Below are 21,923 nucleotides of genomic sequence, written 5' to 3'. Positions count from 1 at the left end.
CCCCACGATATTGATCAGTGCGTGGTGCCCTCTTATTGAGGATCATGGGTTTAGTGCAGGTTGTATTTCATCGCAGTTGGCCCCATGGTATGGCATCGTTGAGCGCTTCTGTATTCGTGCCCAGACGGAAGACCCATCTTTGCTCCTTTTCAAAGAGGCCTGCTTCCGAGGGTAGCTGTTCGATAATGGTCCAATGTAGGTCATTAACACAATGCTGCTCCTCCAGGTAGCGGGCTGCCATATTCGTTGTAGATTTTTTACATCTGACATTGCTCTTGTGTTCGTTCATCCTTATTTTCACAGCCCTTGTGGTCATGCCCACATTTTCCAAACTGCAAGGACAAGTGATCAGGTACACTACGTTCCTACTGTTGCAATTTATTAATTTGCGTTGTTCCCATTTGCTTCCATTCCTGAAATTAAGGTCACGGCTCTTTTTCGTGAGGTGGCAACTGCTGCAGTTGCCACAGGGATGATGTCCTTGTATCCCCTGTAGCCTGTGCTGTTGATTAGGTACAGTCTGTGGTCTAGTGTGCACTAGGATGTCCTTCAAATTCTTACCTCGCCTATGGGCAAATAGTGGTTTCTCTAGGTCAATAGCTTCGCTAGTCAGTATCCTCCAATGTTTATTGATCATTTTAGATATTTGGTTTGAGTGTGAGCTGTACGTGGTGACACACACTGGTCTTGCCTGAGTGTTGTCTCTAGGTGCCCTGTCTTCCAGGAGGGCCTCCCGATTGTTGTTTCGTGCCCTCTTCATTGCTGAGTTTATTACCTGATCCGGGTATTGTCTCTGTTTCAATTTTTCTTTGAGGTCTTGGGCTTGTGCTTTGTATTTGTCTATGTCGCTGCAGTTGCGGTGTAGGCGGAGAAACTGTCCGTACGGCAGATTCTCTCTGAGATGGCGGGGATGGAAACTGTCAAAGCGTAGCAGACAGTTCCTTGCCGTTGGTTTGAAGTGTGGCTCTGTATTGAGGAAACCTGAGTCATGATAGATGTTCAGATCCAGGAAAACCATGTACTCGCTGGACATGGAGTGGGTGAATTTTAGTTAAGCATTTTGATTGTTTAGCCACGTCAGAAAATCTGTAACTGACTGGCTGTCCCCCTTCCAGATGACCAAAACATCATCTATATATCAATTCCATGTCTGGATTCTGTTCTTGAAGGGGTTATCTGGATGGAGAATCTTGGTGGACTCTAGATGGTGCACATATAGTCCCACCAGGCTCGGAGCGAAAGTGCTGCCCATGCTGGTCCCGTGGCATTGTAGGTACAGGGTGCCTTCGTATTCGAAAAAGTTTTTAGTTAATGCAGTGGAGATACATTCCATAACTACCCCTCGCGGAGTCTGGTATTTCCAGATGTTTGAATGCAGTACTTCCTCTATGATGAGGAGAGTCTCATCGTGGGGCAGGCTGGTGTAAAGACACTCCACATCTAAACTTAGCAGCATCTGGGAGTCTGGGTCAAATGGGTGATCCCTCAGTAACTGAAGGAAGCTTTAGTGTCCTTCAAATAGGTGTCCGTAGCCTAGACCAGTGGTCTCAGCAAATTTTGACAACGGCTCCAGGATTGACATGATTCCTGACACTATTGGTCTGCCTGGTGGACTTGTTAGACTCTTGTGCACTTTGGGGATGCTATAGAAGTAAGGCGTTCAGGAGTTCTTCTGTGTTAGGAATTCGGCTTCTTTTTTGGTGAGCCAGTCATGTGCTAAAGCCTTCTCCACCATTGCTCCTATCGGGATGCGTAAGGGTTCAGTGGGTTCACTAGTTAGAATTTGGTAATTCCTCCTATCAGATAAAAGTCTCCTGCGTTCCTGGTCATACGCAGCTGTGGTTTGGATCACCACTGCTCCGCCTTTGTCTGCTGGCTTGATTGTCAGTTCCTTATTTTGATAAAGTTCTTTTATCGCCTCACTCTCCTTCCTGCTCATGTTATGGAAGTTATTGTGATTGGTGGTGTCTAGCTTGCTCAGTTCCACCATCAGGACTTTTTCGAATGCCAATACTTCTACTGGGAGCTCACTGTCAGGAGGTGTGAATGTTGACTTGGGTTTTAAGCCTGTGTCTTAACTGTCAGGGGTGGTTTCTCGATTGCTTAAGTATGCTCTCAATTTTATGCTTCTGATGAAGTCCTGTACCTCTGTGTGCAATCGCAAGATATCTAATTTATTTGTGGGTACATATCCAAGTCCTTTGTTCAGTACTTGGTTCTGTAACTCTGAGTGGCCATGGTGTGATGTTGATCACTAGGTTCCCCTCTTGCTCGTAGAGGCTTGGTTCGCCAGGGCCCCTGTCATGCTCCTGGTATGCACCCTGGGGTCTGTTTCGTCTTCCGGTTGCAAGGTCACATTGTTCCCTTTCTTGTTCCTGCCCCGACGGGGTCCTGGGCCCCATCCTAAAAAAGGCTGCGTTGAGGGGAAGAGGGCATATCGCATCCTGCAGAAATCGTGAGTTATCAGAAAATCCTCACAAGAGGAAGGGCTACAGGAGGACTCTGTAAGTAGAAGATCATAAGGAATCAACATAAATACAATATGTGTGTTATGTTTGTTATATATGTGTGTTCTTGTCCTACTTCTGTCACTTTATTTAAAGGGTGCACGATCACTGGAGGCAATCGGCAACCCTTCACTTTTTGTCCTTAAGGTCACTGCTACCTTTATGACAGCCAAGTAACACTGTGAGAAAAATATTTATTATGCTTTTTTCTCCCTCCAGGTCTTAAATACATGCCAATTGAGCGCAGAAAGACTACATTACTGAACTACAGACTAGGTACATAACACCTATAGTTCACGTCCCCTTTTTTGTATAATACACTTTAACATTTACATTCATGTGAGTAAGGTGGGGACCTTTGTGCAATTCCCGTCCTGAAGAAGGAGTTTTTCACTCCGAAAAATGTCCATGTAGACGCACTAATGAGGTTGATGTACATAATTATACACTAGCAACCTCTCACTGCACCCCTTTTAATGATACCAGCCTGGGGCTTAATAAAAATTTATTTTCACCCCACGAGCCAGGTATTTTTTTAACTATCACCTTTCACTGCTCCACCACTCACATTCATTACCCCACACACATTCACACATAGTCCACAGATAGTGCTCCCAAGTAGTCGTCGGTCGCAGCACGCCGCATCCGTAGAGGGGTGCAAATACCCCGATGAAGAAGCATGACACCAAGGGGCCTGCTGGTGTGTGAGGGGTATTTAAACAACACTGTGTGCTCCCCACCATAGTAGGGACCACCACGCCCACCGTCTTTAGTGGAATCTAATTTGTTTATGAAATATACCTGGGGAGACTGAATCCACTTTTTCTCTCCCTCCCTCCTTTTTTATTAATATATCACTCTCCGGTCTCCTCACACATCTGATTAGGCTCTACAAATGCTGCGAGTCTGCATGGTGCTACCTCCCATTTGCTGTTTAGACCAACCAGAGGAGACCTAGATTAATATTAAGAGACTTATTCAGTGAAAAATTCTATGCTAAGGCGCTCATGTCTGTTAAATATAGGCAAAAATAGGTAGCAAACAGGAGGCATGCCGACGGACACAAACAAAGTCAGCGGATGCATTTTCATGGATACGAAAAAGAAGGGAATGTGTTTCCATGTCAATAATTAGGCAGGAACTGCCATCTGCTTTAGTAGTTTGGGAAACTGCCTCCTGGCTGATTGCAGGAGCACTTCCAGATTTGCCTCTCTTACAGTGCATGAACAGCTAGGGTAGTTCTAATGCTTGAATGCTTGATAGATAACACACATACAACAGGTTGGGAAATAAGGTGCACACTAGTGAATACCTGCAGTATTGACCATTCATCATGACTGATCTTCACGAGAAAGTTTGCAATAGAACCAAATTTGACTTGGTTTTAGTTTGGGAGCAACCATTTCACTGCTCTTGTCATGTCACAGCCCATCTGAATGTTTCTGAAGCTCTTATCTTCTACAAACTAACTTTTCACTTTCAGGAACTTCCTCATGTAAGTCAGAGGGATTTTGTAGAACAGACATAAGAAGATCAACCGTTGAAGACCCATACAAAGTCATTTTGGAATCAGACGACAAAGTAGCATTTGTAGCAGCTCTGTCAGCAAAATTGACCTTTAGACACTTCATCTTGAATAGATTGGTGGCCAGCACGTTTACTAACAGCTACTTCCCTGACAGTTGGAGGGTGTCCAGCAACCATTTAATGTAAAACTCTTTATTGATTAGGGTTGTTGCAAAAATTAGAAACTCTTGCTGTATCCATATGAACTCAAATTATTAGACCTCCCAAATGTATACTTTGAATTGGTATAATGTGTCATTTTTCCGAATAATGAGAATGCAAGCACACCAAAGAGCAATTAATTCAGCTACATGGAGGGAGTATGCTTGTGGTAAATTTCATGTAGTGTGCAAAAAGCGTAACCAAATTCCAGTAATACTTTATTATTCGTGAGACAGAAACCATCTACATAATGCAGAAAATCACACAAAGGCGGGTGTGTATTGAGACCAACACATTTCTTGTTGAGGTTGATAGTTGTGAGGACACAATCATGCAGTTTCCCATCAGGGTAAGTAGTAAATAATGAAGCTAAATTCAACTCAGGACATTGTTATACAGAATTATGGGAAACTGAGAAAAACAGTATTTAATAGTTGGATAGTCTGGGCATTGATAGATGCTGGATTTTCATTATCAATTCAGAAAAGGGGGTGGTGATGAACAGAGTGTCTGAATTAAACAGACCACTCTTACCCAGTCCAAAGATCAGGGCTTGATACATCACCGTTATTTAGCTCACTGCACCATCCCAGCTCAGAGCCTGGCTATATGCAAATTAGTCTGTCCCTGGCCCAGTGCATCATGGGAACAGGGCAGACCAAACTACCAAGCCAATTCTTCACCAGAAAGGAGACAAGCTTCCGGGGACCGGTTTCTGGCATTTCAGCCGTCGCCGGCCCGGCTTGCTTGAATCCTGATGGTGCAGTGAGCAAGGGACTCATGTCTGAGTATACCCTGCCACACCTCTTGACTGGGTGAGAGTATTCTGCTTAATTCAGAAACTCTGTCCATCACCACCCCTTGTTGTTAAATATTTTGTCCACCCTAAGCGTGGAAGGGTATACTCAGATGTGAGTCCCTTGCTCATTGCACCATCAGGATTCAAGAAAGCCGGGCTGACGATGGCTGAAATGCCAGAAAACGGTCCCCGGAAGCTTGTTTCCTTCCCAGTGTAAGAATTGGCTTGGTAGTTTGGTTTGCCCTGTTCCCATCATGCACTGGGACAGGAACAGACTAATTTGCATATAGCCAGGTTCTGAACTGGGATGGTGCAGTGAGCTAAAAAACGGTGTTGGATCTAGCCCTGATCTCTTGACTGGGAGAGAGTATTCTGCTTAATTCAGAAACTCTGTCCATCTCCACCCCTTGTTGTTAAATATTTTGTCCACCCTAAGCGTGGAAGGGTATACTCAGATGTGAGTCCCTTGCTCATTGCACCATCAGGATTCAAGCAAGCCGGGCCGACGACGGCTGAAATGCCAGAAACCAGTCCCCGGAAGCTTGTTTCCTTCCCAGTGTAAGAATTGGCTTGGTAGTTTGGTTTGCCCTGTTCCCATCATGCACTGGGACAGGAACAGACTAATTTGCATATAGCCAGGTTCTGAACTGGGATGGTGCAGTGAGCTAAAAAACGGTGTTGGATCTAGCCCTGATCGCTTGACTGGGTGAGAGTATTCTGCATAATTCAGAAACTCTATCCATCACCACCCCTTGTTGTTAAATATTTTGTCCACCGTAAGCGTGGAAGGGTATACTCAGATGTGAGTTCCTTGCTCATTGCGCCATCAGGGTTCAAGCAAGCCGGGCCGACGACGGCTGAAATGCCAGAAACCGGTCCCCGGAAGCTTGTTTCCTTCCCAGTGTAAGAATTGGCTTGGTAGTTTGGTTTGCCCTGTTCCCATCATGCACTGGGACAGGAACAGACTAATTTGCATATAGCCAGGTTCTGAACTGGGATGGTGCAGTGAGCTAAAAAACGGTGTTGGATCTAGCCCTGATCTCTAGACTGGGTGAGAGTATTCTGCTTAATTCAGAAACTCTATCCATCACCACCCCTTGTTGTTAAATATTTTGTCCACCGTAAGCGTGGAAGGGTATACTCAGATGTGAGTTCCTTGCTCATTGCGCCATCAGGATTCAAGCAAGCCGGGCCGACGACGGCTGAAATGCCAGAAACCGGTCCCCGGAAGCTTGTTTCCTTCCCAGTGTAAGAATTGGCTTGGTAGTTTGGTTTGCCCTGTTCCCATCATGCACTGGGACAGGAACAGACTAATTTGCATATAGCCAGGTTCTGAACTGGGATTGTGCAGTGAGCTAAAAAACGGTGTTGGATCTTGCCCTTATCTCTTGACTGGGTGAGAGTATTCTGCTTAATTCAGAAACTCTGTCCATCACCACCCCTTGTTGTTAAATATTTTGTCCACCCTAAGCGTGGAAGGGTATACTCAGATGTGAGTCCCTTGCTCATTGCACCATCAGGATTCTAGCAAGCCGGGCCGACGACGGCTGAAATGCCAGAAACCAGTCCCCGGAAGCTTGTTTCCTTCCCAGTGTAAGAATTGGCTTGGTAGTTTGGTTTGCTCTGTTCCCATCATGCACTGGGACAGGAACAGACTAATTTGCATATAGCCAGGTTCTAAACTGGGATGGTGCAGTGAGCTAAAAAAAACGGTGTTGGATCTAGCCCTGATCTCTTGACTGGGTGAGAGTATTCTGCTTAATTCAGAAACTCTGTCCATCACCACCCCTTGTTGTTAAATATTTTGTCCACCCTAAGCGTGGAAGGGTATACTCAGATGTGAGTCCCTTGCTCATTGCACCATCAGGATTCTAGCAAGCTGGGCCGACGATGGCTGAAATGCCAGAAACCGGTCCCCGGAAGCTTGTTTCCTTCCTAGTGTAAGAATTGGCTTGGTAGTTTGGTTTGCCCTGTTCCCATCATGCACTGGGACAGGAACAGACTAATTTGCATATAGCCAGGTTCTGAACTGGGATGGTGCAGTGAGCTAAAAAACCGTGTTGGATCTAGCCCTGATCTCTTGACTGGGTGAGAGTATTCTGCTTAATTCAGAAACTCTGTCCATCACCACCCCTTGTTGTTAAGGATTTTCATTATCAACAACAGCGCTACCATAGCATAATGTACAGCAAGAGTGAGGGGTGACCCAAAAACAATATTTGCAGGAACTTCAACAAGGGCTGTGGCTGGCCCAGCAGTGTGCACGCATTGAAGCAGCCTTGCTGCCACAGCATTAGAAGCAGAGCAACAGACAATCAGTTTCGGTCAATGTGGTCTTTTACCGACCTTCAGAGGGCAAAACCCTCCTTGGCTTTGTAATACAATGTGAACGGTTTGTTATAGTTGTGTAAACACAAAACAAGGACAGAAGACGGAGCATGTGTCAAAGACATGAAGGCTTGTTATACTTTTATGGACCAGGGCAAAGGTTCTGGGGTATATCATTCTTCACAAAATGTAATGGTTTTACAGTGATACCGTAACTTAAACTCCAATCACAGCAATAACTGGCCTTCCAAAAGAGTGCGAACAACAGAGATGGTAAGAGACAGAAGTAGCTTACAGGCAGCTTCAACGTGTTCCACAAATAGATGCCTTTTTCTGGCCCAGATTTTCTGTGGAAGCTTCATGCCCTCATTTAGCTAATTCAGTTAGTTGACAAAAGGGGTCACATTTTCATTGGTCCAAGAGGTTTACTCTGTCTAGCGTGTTTTCTCTTTGTTCACTGTGGGGCTTATTTATGGGGAATTGGCAAAGGGCAACAACACCAGTCTTCTTACTGCGCTGCCCTACGCCAATGTCAGAGGGCAGGAATGCACCGTATTTATATGATACCGGGCTTTCCTGTCTTTTTCCCCTGCACTGATGCACAATGGGTTGCATAGTGTGTCTGCATTGCATGCAGGATTGTTTTAGTTAAGGAAGGGGCACCTTCCTGCAAAAAACTATCCAGAGAAATGTTTTTCTTTTTGTGTGCACAGTACACATGGAAAGAGGAAAAACAAGGAGAAATACAAATATTTGAAGAAAGCAGATTTCCCTTATTGGCCACACAAATCTGATGCAAGTGCGGGGTCTCACATTTAACCTTGAGACCTGTATTCACGATTTAACTTCCTTGTTTCAGATGGTGTGGTGATGCATGTAGATAGGGTGAGAATGTTGTGAATGTGTGAGTATGTTGTGATGAATTGTCTATTACCAGGGGCACTAACGATTTGTGTGTAAATGTTAAAGAAAGTAGTTTTGTATATAGCAATGTATTGTATGTATTTTATTATGCTTTCTTTTTTCACTTCTTTCTGTATTCTATTTAAAAAAAATTCTATGTATAAAAGTTTCTTTTTTTTAAAAATTGTAATTTTCTATTTGTGAAAAATTAGTAAAGAGATTTCTATACATAAAAAGCAATGATAATTAAAAGAATAAATGAAATAAAATTCATACTTTTGAAAGAATGAAATGGAGTATTGTGCCTTTGTCACCAATATCTCATTATTAATTGGATACATATTTGCATCAGATTTGTGTGGCCAATAAGGGAAATCTGCTTTCTTCATTGTGTTATTTCATTCCCCTCCTTTCCCTGGCCTGATTAAGTCCTGAGGGGGTCCCATCATATTTGCCTTCGTTACACCTGCTGTGGGGAGGTGCAAGGTTTTCACGCTTTCCCAGGTTTGCGAGATTAGGGAAATCTGTGGCAGTGTCAAAACCCATGGGTGCTGCACGGGAAAACCCACACAAAGACCATAGAATGGCTCCCTGGCGCAGAGTAAGGCACCACAGGGACTTGCACTGCTTTATCTTACTCCATATATATGAAGCAAACTATCACACATACATCCCAGCCTCACGAGTTTCAGTTGAGATGTGCTGGGCAATATAGATGGCATTACACTTTGTTTTCAGCTTGTCACAAGTGCTATGTGTTCAGAGGACAAATGCCAGGCTGTACCTTCTAACACATTTCTACTTATACCTTTAATATGTGGATTGCTGTTCACAAAATTCCCTAACTTTGCAGTCAAACACACAATAGAAAAGTGGGCTAGTTGACAATCTTGCTGTAGAGTAAAGGACATGTGAAAACAAAGGATGTAAGCTGTAATCAAAGGGCTGCTTTTAAAATGTCCTCCGGTGTTCAGCAAGTGCAGGAAGGGCTGCTGGCCTCTAAACTGCCATGTCCCATTATATACATGGGACTAATAGGTAGTTTTAATCCCTGTACCCTATTATCTACTAGGGACTTATAGGGGAGGTCTATTCTGCAGATTGAGAAGGAGAGGTGAGCGCCCCAGAGGTACCAGGCATCTTCAGGATGTTGCGGAACAACTTAAAGGCCAGAGTGGAAAATCAGTTCTTTGGTTTCCAAGTGCACAGTTATTTAATGGCCCATGATTCAGAGCTGAGCGCAAGCAAGCAGAGCAATTTTGTTAAAATCTTGGAGCGCTCCGTAAAGTATTTAGAAAAATGGTTTGATTTTTCAGAGAGCCATTATTTGTGAGCATTAGAACCATGCTGCTTAGGAAAAAGTCTCACTTTCAGGAGCTCTGCATAGCTCCTGATGTGGTTAACTTGACCTGCAGTACTCATTTACCGAATACAGAATAATTGCTTCTGCTTTGTGAGTTGTGGCAGGCACCAACTTGCCATATGCGCAGATATGGATGATTTGCTTTGTCAAAGTAGCCTTGCTAGGTTCCTAACGTAAAAAAAATCCTGCCAAGCAGTAATGCACCTACTGAGAGTATCAATTAAAGTTCACCTGGACTGACACACGAAATTGGTGTGATGTTGAGCTTGTTAAAGCAGAATTGCGGATCCAGGTGAACATGAAACATTTGTGTGCAGACTTCTACTAATTTGGTCTTAGGAACAGAGTACTTCTAAGGTGTGTTAGTTACGAGAAAAAGTACAATTTCAAAAGCCAGCACTAAAACGAATATTGCTACTGTCTGTTAGTCTATTTACTAGCAATCATATTAAGGGGAAAAAATCCTGTTACTTACATCAGTGATCAAATTTTGCTTGATGTGCTGTACTACTTATTACCCCAATATAAACTTATTTTGACTTGTTGTCCATTTACTTACCTACTCTTGTGAGAACTCGTTTGTAGGGTCTGTAAAACATACCCTGTGTTTTGAATTTTGACCCTTTGTCCTGATTTTTTACACTGAGCCCCCCTAAATTTACACCCAACACTTGGTCACCCTAGTCAGTCACACCTCCTTATTGTTATTCCATGCAAATGCCATACTGTGCATCAACTATCTGAGGAGTTCCTATCATTGCTGTAGTGTATGCAGTGGCACTAGGGCCAAGATGTAAAAGGCACACTGCAACCCTATTATGGAGGTCCTTTACTGCCCAGCTGAGAAACAAAGTGGCCCATTTTCTCTGCTTGACTTATGACATTTGCAGCCTTTAAACGCCATTTGGGGCTAGTCAACAAAACCTGCCAGTGCAAATGGCCCTAAGACTTCACCCGTGGTAGTATTGTTTAATAATTTTATAGAAAGTTTTACTTACGTATGGTACAATAAGTGCCAGTTTAAAGTAGTTAAGTGATTTTTTACACCCAGTATATATTAAGTTTATAACACCTAACCAGGAATGCCCCAACATTTTAGCTTTGGCAGAACTACTTTTACTTTACTTAAGTTTTTGGATCTTTGTTTTGGTTGTGTCACATTTTATTGCTGGAATGTGGGTGTCACATGTTTATATTTGTCTCTGGGTAATACGTTGGTGATGACACGGTGAAACATCTTTTCTGTGGCTGCATGGACTAAGGGTAGTTAGTTATTCAAGAAACCTTTGTTGATGTAACTGTCAATATAGCCACAAAAGAAATCTTTACGAAAATGGTATTTTAACACATCTGCTTTGTTTCTTTGCTCACTTCATCCGTTGTCTTACATTGGGGCTAGCCCCATTCTTTATATGAAGGTAACACACATTTCATTCTGAGATGCCCCTGTGTTGCAATAAATGCCCCTTTCAAGGCCACTCTTTGTAGAATTGGACATTGGCGTGATCTCCTTAAAAGATAAATAATGGCAGCAGAATGTGTATTTTAAAGTGTATGCCGTTATTGACCTCACAAGTTTTTCAGTTGGATTTTTTCGCCAAAACTTTTTATTGAGTTTACAGCGGAGAAAACATAACAAACATTTACAATGCAATGGTCGAGGGATTGGCATTTCTCATGACATATTTCTTCTTTTTCTTTTAAAAAAAACATAAATAAATGGTATTTTCATTTACAATGGCAATAGGTGAGCATTAGAGAATAGTAGAGAGTATTCGCGGACACAGAGCCACACACACACAGAGCCACACACACACACAGAGCCACACACACACACACACACACAGAGCCACACACAGAGCCACACACACACACACACAGCCCCACACACACACACACAGAGCGCCACACACACACACACAGCCCCACACACACACAGAGCCCCCCACACACACACAGCCCCCACACACACAGAGCCCCACACACACACAGCGAGCCCCAAACACACACTGCGAGCCCCACACACACACACACTGCGAGCCCCACACACACTGCGAGCCCCACACACACAGAGCCCCACATGCACACACAGAGCCCCACATGCACACACAGAGTGCCACATACACACACAGAGCGCCACACCCACACACAGAGAGCCACAGACACACACACAGAGCACCACAGACACACATAGAGCCACACACACACACACACACACAAACCCACACAGAGAGCCCCACAAAGAGCGCACCACACACACACAGAGAGGCCCACACACGTTTCTTCAGCCATAACTGCTTTCTAGGAGCTGCTTGTCGAGAAAAAAAAGTATATTTTGGTGATATCAAAAGCCCGTATTGCCACCATTACGTATTGGAGTAGATTAAAAACAAAAGAGGGGTTCCGAGCCCGGGCCCTCGGGGGGAGGTGTTTGAAAGTACAGTAGGGTACAAGGTTGCATTCAAAGCAAAATGAAAACAGGATCACAGAACAACGAGCAGAATTCTGCTAGCTTGCAATTGGAATCAGCACACTGTATGAAAGTTCAAGTGACCAGACTGCTATGAAGCGGCCAAGTGGAGGATAGGTTAATGCACACAAGTGTTTGTGACACGCAGAGGATCCTGAGAGCGTCAGAGTCTCTAGGGCACTGCATTGCTTTAGAGTCTTTGAGAGACGCACTTGTCAGTGCTATCAGCGTTCAGCTCTTATCGATGGGTGCCTTTCCTTACAGTAACAGCAATGGGCAGAGACTGGCACTCCTGAACTGGGCATGCGAGAGGTTTCAAAGTGCATACTGCTGCCAAGCACCACAAAGGAAGCACTACAGAAAAAGGGGCACAGGCAGCTAGCAAATGGCCTTTGCTTTGTCCTGGAAAAAAAACAATAAAGATGGCCCGAATCAAGCCCTGCCTCCCCCACCCCGATTAAAAGATAAAAACACCAATTAGATAGTTAGACATAGTGAGCACACACCGGTTACAATATTCTTACTAAAACCTGGGATGGGAAGCATGTACAAGTTATGTGTGCATACAGATTAAAGCATTCTGGCCCAAGAAAAATTGCACAATTTTTGCCCAAAATTGTTAAACTTTAACAAAGTGATAAATGTGAAATGATTTTTAAAATACCCGTTAGCTAGAAGAAAGTTCAGTTTATTAGAAAGAGTTTAGAGCATGCATAAATTGACCACTTTACATTTCCCAGAACAACAACAATAAGTAATGCAAAGCTCCGGAGAACAGAGACACCCAGCCCCGCACCCACCCCCGGGGCAGCCCACAGCTCCCTGGAGCCCTGCACCCACCCCGGGGGAAGCCTCACAGCTCCCTGGAGCCCCGCACCCACCCCCGGAGCAGCCCCACAGCTCCCTGGAGCCCCGCACCCCCACAGCTTCTTGGCCAAGACTGCAGAATTTCCAGGAGGTGTTTCCTTAGCGGCGGAAACATTCTGCAATGCTGAACTGGCTCGGACTTTGAGACAGACCCATTACCTAGAGGTGTATCAATAAGTGTGCATTGCTCTTGTGAACGGCAGTCACACTCAGTTGGGCGCAAGATGATTTATGAATTGGCCCCAGGAAGGTTAAAGTCTTAGTCTTAAGGATAAACTTAGACTCGGACTGCAAACATGCACTAGCAAGGCTGCTCTAGTCTAGTGAGGAGTCAGCCATCACCCATTAACCACAGCCTGCTCTGACAGCACCAAAAATGCAGAACACAGAGAAGAACCCTACAGCCTCTCCGCGGGGGAAGAGGTTTAAGGGAAGCAAGCGAAGCTCTGCAAAAGAAGAAAAAAGTGCAGCAGACATGCACCGGTCTGGGACTTACCCTTGTACTGCGGCGTGAATTTACGGATCTCGGTGGGCAGGGTCTCATAGAACTGGTTCTCCCTCTGGACTCGGCGCAAACATTATACTTACATGTACTCACCAGCAGCTCATAGAACGCTTCTGACCACTTTTGGGCTTCTTCGGGAGAAGGTCTGTGGCAGGCAAGAAAACGCAGGGTTAATATATTGGACAGCGTAGCTAAATACATTAATCAGAATGTCAGAGGAAGGGCATCGCGAGATTCTGATGGCACGAGGACTCGGAAGGCCAAGGGGCCTTGCTAATGCCAGCAGCACCCCGAGATGCAATATTTACACACAAGGCAGGGGCACTCTCTTACCTGCAATAGGCATACTTTTTGCCCTTCTTGCCCTGGACGGTTTTCGGGGGGTCGTTGGATCGTTGCAGGAAGTTATTCAGGCGGGCTTTCCAATCTTTCAAACTAAAAAGAAAAAGTAAAAAGGCACTTTGAAAACATGTTCCTCTTGGCAAAAGCGAAACAAGTGTGACAACGAACTTCAGTAAGCATGCACAAATGACAGGGTTCACAGTGGACGATGGGTATGCACAAGACCACACGGCTCGCCCGCATCGCTAGAAGCAGCGCGCATCTAATTTTCACACACCCACTCACTCGCTCTCTCCGACACCCCGGGCTTTTCTAGTCGATTCCAGTGCCAAGTACGCGACACAAGCTCGAAAGAAGAACCCCCACAACCCGGAAGTGACCTTTACACCAAGGTGCGGTGAAGGTGTCTCAACTAAAGCTGATAATCTCTTTCCTGCACTACATATCATCGCGTATTGACAGACGTTTATGCAAACCCCTTTGTTCGGCTCATTCAATGAAATCGGGCACTGATGGGATTTTGGGAAGGAAGGCAATGTACCCAGAAGTGGGTATCGGTCGCAAAAGATATACTCGCCCCCTTTAGAAGAAAAAAAGGAAATCTTCCTAAGTACAGAAGAACGAACGTCATAATCAGTCCACTGGGGCTTCAAATCGATCTGCACTCGCATATTTCTGCAGCAGCTGCATTAACCTGCTGAGCTAAATAAATGGGGATTTCACACCGGCGAGAAAAAACTTTTCTGTTACAATGTCCTTTAAGGGGACTTTGAAAATCATACAAATTCTACTTTTTGCAGTCAACGACTAATCGATTCCATTATCATTTTAATTACACAAAAAGATCTAGTTATACAGTCGCCATCAAATGCCAGGGTAGCATAGCCAATAGGATGCTACATTGAGGACGGGAGTCGGAACAAATGGCTACTCGCAGTAAAGCACGCTAACGAATCGTCAGTGGTAGTAAGCGCTATATTAATGCACTTCCCAGTTGCCCTCGTAATACAATAGGTGCTACCCTGGGATTAGGCAGAACTCCCTTCTCACCCGTAACTGTTTAATATACATTTGCAACAACAGAGGCCAACTGACAGAACACATGACTTACATAAACACTGCACAGACAGGGCTTACAGACAACTCTCACCAGCAGTTCTGCGAACAAGAAAACACCACCAAGCCCAGACTACCGCTAACCACCAGAAATAGGCATATTAACGTCCCCCTTTTAAAAAAAAAATCGCCCAACCCCATTATCAGCAAACACCTGCGAACAAGGGATGCCAGTTCCCTTTCAAACCAGCCACCACATGCTAATCCAAAGAACAGCCTCGTCCTGCACCAGTGAACAGGACCAGAACAAACTCTCAGTCTCTTGAGCACGACTGAAAACTCGAAAAGACATGGTTTGCATGACAACTGACAGCGCTACGAAGGCACGCTACTTGTAAAATAGGCGCTAAATAGGGTAGAAAGTTCTTATCCATGGAACTGCCTCGCATAAATGGACATCAGGAAAATCTGTACATTTTGGCAACACGGGTGACTGTGGACAGTACGAACAAGGCAGGCTCCAGACAAACTGACCACCACTCCCAACAAGCAGACACAAGAGCTACGGAGTCGGGTCAGCGCCAAAGCAATGGTGCATGCAGGGAGCAGCTCTCCATCAGCCGCCGGCCAACAACAACAACAACAACAAAAAATGGCGGCCGCACACGTCCGAAATTTTCGGAATCGGGGCGTGTTTTTTGCTGAGTGACGGATGACGTCACAGGCAGAAAGAACGCAAAAAACACGGCCCCAATCCGAAAAAGACGGGGCTTCAGATGAGTTACGCCCCTCTTCTCCAATGGCTGGCCTCCGTTTAGGAAGCCAGCCAATGGAGAAGAGGGGCGGGTTTAAGCCCCCTAACTAAAAAACATAAAATCTTCGGACTCTGCCCACTGCTACGCAGTGCGACGGTCATCGACCTAAAAACAATTGCTCCAGCTTGAAAGCTGATCTTTCTATGCATAACAAATGAGAGTGAAATTTCACACACAAAATGAATGTGCACTCTGCACATGTTAAAGAAACACTAATGAAGTCATGAGAAAAGTGTAGTAAAAGCACTGTAAAAGTATGCTTAGGTTTGTAGGAATAGAAGAGAAAATACACTGTGTTTAACATGCTTAACCGACTAAAAAGTTCACATAAGTTTAAACATGTCAAAATAAAAAACTGGTAAAATGTACTTTCTGCAACTACGCAATTAATGAGAAATTAACATGTGTGACAAATTAGGGATAATTCAATATGTTTTAGTCTTAATTGTGTGAACTTTCATGATAATTCCAACGTTTAATGGCCTAAGAAAGCAATTCTTTTTCCCTTATTGCACTGTACCATTGACTTTGAAAAGGTGATGCGACTTCCTTATGCTTTGATCTAGAAAGCTGAGTTATTTATAACAATAGCAACTTAGGTTCCCTAAAATTATTTTTATATGAAAAAGTATAAGATCAAATTTAATGTATAGACTTTCAAATGCAGAAATCTCCTATGTTTATTATTGGACAATTTCATACAATGGTCTATGGAAACTAATTGCTTTACTAATCTATTAGCTGAATGACTCTTGCTTATATCTGAAAACCTATATAACATATATGCGTGACTTTGAATTTCAACTGTAAAGCCTAACTTGATTTATTCATTATGCCTATTCTTCTTCATGGTAAACATATATTTGCTAACTGGATACTATTGTGAGTTACGAACTCATTTCCCAGTGCATGGGAAGCTTTGCTGAACGAGTGACTTTTTAAAGTCTAGCCTGTGTGCCCAGGATGGACAACCAATTTCCAAGTATGTCGATGTTGCCACTTTTGAAACATGTAAGTGGAAAATAACTACATATCATTGTACGTTAGTAGAGTGACTATTGATTTCACTTCCCGACTTGTAGAACTACATTGATGTTTTCCTTCAAGGAGAAGGAGGATTTTCTTAGCTTTCTCCTTTGAGAGCAGTCTATGGTGGAGCTATCTTCTAGAGACCAGCTGCTGATACTGCTGCTGTAGTAGTAACTGTCTCTTTTGCCCTTTTCTGCCCTAGGACTCAAGCTGGCAGGCTCTCTAGGTAAACTAGTACGAGCTTCTCTTGCCTTTTTACTGAACTCTATGCAGATGCCAAAAGAATTTTTGAAAACTATCCTCTGTCCTTGCTGGTGGCAGGAACTCTTAGCTTAAATAGACTCTTTGAACTCTATGGCTGAACTAATTATCCCAAATGTCCTACCAAGATACTTTCTAAAACTGACTACTTTGAATTTGTACGTTTCCTTGTCTGTGTACTGATGTATGTATAGTCTTAGACCATTTCTGAGACTCATTATTGAGCTCATTGAATCATTTGCATATTGATCTATATTTGCTAATACAATACTAAATTTGAAATCCTCAAATTTGTCTGTCTTTAAATTTACTAATGTTCTTTCCACAGAACTGTGCATACTCAAGTTAATTTCTAATCTATAGTGAGAATAGTCATAGATTATTTTCAGAAGAGCAAGTCTTACTGTTGCCGTTCTGCACAGAGGTAACAGAGTTACTCGTTTGCATGATTTTGGTCAGACTGAACTTCTTCAGGAGGTTTGGTCTTCCATTATCAATGTAAGTACTTACACAGGGTGTATTTCACTAGACAGCGACTGTGGCGGGCGGGACTTATTGCTTCACCGGACTGTCTCAGATGTGGTTAGGAGGTGGGGACGTTCTTGCACACAGTGTGGAGCTGTAGCTCTTTAGACAGGTTCTGGAAGGGGGTGTGGGATGGTCTATCCGAGGGTCTGGGGTGGGTGCTCCCCCGTACACCACAGCTGGGCCTATTGCATGTACTGGATGGGGTGGGGGGTAACATCTATAAGAGGCACCTATAACTGCTGGGGCTCACATTGGCCAAATGGGGCGTCTCCCTCTGTGGTGGCGTGGAAGAGAGGGCTTGTTTTTTGCATGGGCATGGAGCGGCCGATTTTTATTGCCCGAGGGTGCCCGCGAAAGCACTATAAAATCTGGAAGCGCTGGGCCGATTTTAGGGGTCTGTGGCTTGAGCCTCCGGTGGAACAGGACCTTCCAATGGATATATGAGGGTGCTATGATAACAGGTGTATGCAAACTGTCAGTTGAGTGTATAATGAATAAGAGAAGTGAGATGGATACCGTGCGGTGGGGGAGGGTGGGATCCGGGAGGGAGATGGTTTGGGGGGGGAGTTGGGGGTGTGGGGGGCGACTATTGCCTAGTTTATGTTTCACTGTTTATTGTAAGGAAAAGCGGATTGCGATTTAATTGCTGTGACATATTTGACCTGCAGATATCTCTGGGGTACAGAGCTCTGCGAAAAGGTATGCGCTCTTCAATAAAATTTGTTTTAAAAAAAATAATATAGCATGGTGTGGCAAGATGGAGGCACCTGTTTTTACCAAGGAGCAGATGAGACTGCCCGTTTTGCAAGGTAGTAGCTCTCATTAGCGAAGCAGGTGCAGTCGCACTGAGGAGCAAGAGCACGAATGGTAAACTTCATTACAGTTATGACTATTTTATTTTAGGAAAGAGGGATGCGGTTTCATTTTCCTTGCTAGTATTGGGGCTGAGGACACCCTTGCTGCAAAGAGGTGAGCATCACATGGGAGTTAATTGTTTCCTGAAAGTGACAGGGTCTGTTTCAAGATCTGAGTCAGGGTCAGAAATAGGTGTGGAAAAGGTGAAAGGACAGAGGACACAGCCCACTACTCAGTGCACAGCTATCATTAGTGCAGATGGTGCAGTTGTATTGTGGCCCAGTAGTGTGAGGCGCTCACAACACCCCACTACCTCAAGTAGATTTTTTGGGTCAATTTCTTCTGATGTTTGTTTGAAGTATTTGCTCTTCTAGAAGTCTCATATTTAGTATGGCTTATGAGCTATAGAAAAACTATCCCTGCAATTATCTTATAATGCTCGCCCTCCGAATTTAGCCCTGCACCCTGCTCCCCCAGGCTTTGCGATACAGTTGTAGAGCGGTAGATGACTTCAAAGCTTTTTACATAGGGGGTCCAAAGCAAAACTTTTTGAAGACCACTGCATGAGGTATTATTCAAAGTGGGTGAATTTCATTTTCTGGGTACTCCCTTGATGGGAATACTCAGATTTAGTGTGGAACCTATAGTTACCTTGTGACTGATAGAGTAACTGGTGTCTGCTGAATATTTACCAATATATTTATTTAACATCAAATGGAGTTCTGTATTTTTGAGTGAATCCTGGATTCAAATTTCACACATTTGTGACCTGAATCTATCAAGATCCCTCTGTTCTCTGAGCAACACCTCCCTGATGCCCCAGCATCAGTATTCATACAATTACTAGAATTACAAATGATTAATCGTTGAGCTCTCGGCAATAATGCATGCAGTACTTGCTAATGCAAGTATTCAGTATTGTCTAGATGTGCGCTGTGTGTCAATAGTGAGGCTGTACAGTACCTAATATTTTACTATCTGTGGAGGCGGTTAATAACAAAACAGGAACACATTAAAATATGACAAGTTGTGCATCATCATTAACAACAACAAAAGAGTGTTCAGAGCTCGTCGGGAAGGACGGGTTTCAGAGCACAAAGAGAAGAAAGTAGAAACACCCTCTTGGTGTTTATAGAAAGCCCTCACTTGCCGACCTGGTCGGTGACATGCTTCATCATCGGGCCCCACTGGGAGTGGCCGAGTGCCACCCCAGTGTGCTTCAACCCCAGATTTACTGCGGAGCGGGTAATGTGAAGTCGTGAGTGGCTAAGTGGTTGTGTAAGTGACTAGAGAAAGTGTAAGTGGTGAGATTAAAAATGCCTTAATTGTATTAAAAAAAAACCTCTTTATTGCCTGATCAATAAGACATATTAAAAATATGTGTGGTAAAACTCAGCCAGATAAATTAAGTGGCTTGTTTCCTCTAGATTTATGTGCTGGTCAACATGTTTCTGCCAATGTCGGTGTTAATTAACCTGGCATTCGTCAGGACCTATAGTGTAATAAACCCCGGCGGTATGGACGCGCTAAGGCCCACCCTACCAAGGGACGTGAAAGTAAAAATAAAAATACTGTCAAAAAAGAAGTGCAACAAAATGGTAGGTTCTCGCAGTTTTGGAGACCACACAAAAATTAAAATGCACTTGACAGGTGTGAAACTATCACACCATAGACCTCGGGAGGGGGTGGTGGTGCAATTGGCACACCGCCCTCAGCATCTAGCACCCGCTTGGTACCTGCGTCTGCCCTCGGTAACCGGGTCTCGTGGACATAACAACAGAAAAGGCTCCTGGTTCCCCTAAATGATACAAGCATTATGTTGGACACGTGCAGTGTCTAAACACAGCCGAGAATCACCTTTAACTTCTATGGGGAAAGTCGCGGTTGGAATTTTAAAGCTAAAGGACACTTAGAAGAGGACTTGGAGCAAACCCCTTTAGAACTAGGAGGTTCTAGAGTCAACACCTACGGGAGCACCGGAGTGCTCGAGTTACCTCAGCCAGGGAAGACGGGTGCATATGTGTCTTTTCGTGTTGGGTTTTGTCGGCGATTTTAATGGAGAGGTGCTGCAGAGTGCTGCTGGCGTCCAAGTGGAAAGTGGAAAGTGTCCGGGTGGATACAAGGGTGGATCAGAGATGTGAAGAACCTGAAAGCAGAGAGGACAGAGTCTGGGTCACTTAACAGTGACCAGGAAGGCGATGAGAAGATGCCCACCGATGATTGCAGGTGTAGAAGGTGAAGCTTGACTCTTCAGCCATGAGGACCAGGAGGTATCGACAACAACCAGGTGCTGATTCAAGCTGTCCCACGAAGGATGTCGAGTGCTGCGGTGTCAGATTCTGGATGGGACCCAACAAGCCTTGGCAACAGCAACCACCGCAGAAAACAAAGATTGGCTTTGGTGCAGACCAGCAAGATCTGAGGGACTTACCTCTTGGTAGGGAGTCAGGGCACGTCTGAAGCAACCAGGAAATCCCAAAGGAAAGAAGAGTTACCTTCATGAGGACCCATCAGTCGACGGACCAGGGATCGCGAAGGGGCCTCAAGCAGAAATGCTAGAAGCGGGCTCATGAAACACTCGTGGAGTGTAGGCCCACAATCTTCGGTGCAGATAGTGCTCTGGGCTTGGACTACAAGTAGCCCAACACACAACTTTAGGAAATCTCAAGAAGTCAATGTGCTTGCAAATGTGCACTGTGTCCAGGAGTTCCGGTTCCACGTTACTTGTGAGGGCTGCGGGTCTCAGCTTTGCTGGATTCTCGTGTCGGTCTCTGAGAAGTCTGTAAGTCCATGTACTGAGTCACAAATATTTCGTGGTCCGGCGGGATGCTCGGAAATGCAGACTGGCAAGATGCTTCTTGGTGCTTGTTTGAACAGGGGAGTCATTTCTTGACCCCAAGGGAGATTCTTCCGTCTTCTAGTAGAAATAGAATGTCAAAGTTCCAGGATATATGTTGCAGAGTTTCTTCCAGGTGTAATCTGAAGTCCTAAGGACTGGGGTCCTATACTTATACTAAGTTAGGGGGTTGGACATACTCTGGGGACCCACCTATGGGAGGGTCTGGGGAGAGGGGTGGTTAAACCCCTTTTCCTTTGTCCAGTTTCGCGCCAGAGCAGGGGCTGAGTGCCCCTGCAGCCGGTTTGAACTAGGGTATGCACAGGGACACCAAGTGTGCCCCCAGCACTGTCTGCCAAGCATTCTCTGAATGTACCCACCCAGCCCCAATACACTAAAGCCTGTCTGGGAGGTGGTTACACCTCCCTGTGGCGGGAAACCTATTGTCCAGGCCTCCCCTCCTGGAGTTTCATCCAGCAGCAGGAGGTCAGACCCGTGTCTGTGGCTGATACATCCATTTTGTGATGCTAGGGCACTTTTAAATTATTACCGGTTAGGTCAGTGTGCACATGTCTCTCCGTCTAGAACGGTGGAATTCTTCCCCCGCCGCCAGGACTGGAGGGGGGTAGGATTCCAAAGTGTTTGACACCAAACACAACATGTTTCCATGCAGCCATCCAAAGTTAGCATTAACCACGAGGTTATAATGCACTTAAGAGTATATGGTCTGG

The sequence above is a fragment of the Lissotriton vulgaris genome, chromosome 4_1 (assembly GCF_964263255.1).
Source record: "Lissotriton vulgaris chromosome 4_1, aLisVul1.2, whole genome shotgun sequence".
Classification (NCBI taxonomy): domain Eukaryota; kingdom Metazoa; phylum Chordata; class Amphibia; order Caudata; family Salamandridae; genus Lissotriton; species Lissotriton vulgaris.
Note: the sequence above shows the minus strand (reverse complement) of the source record.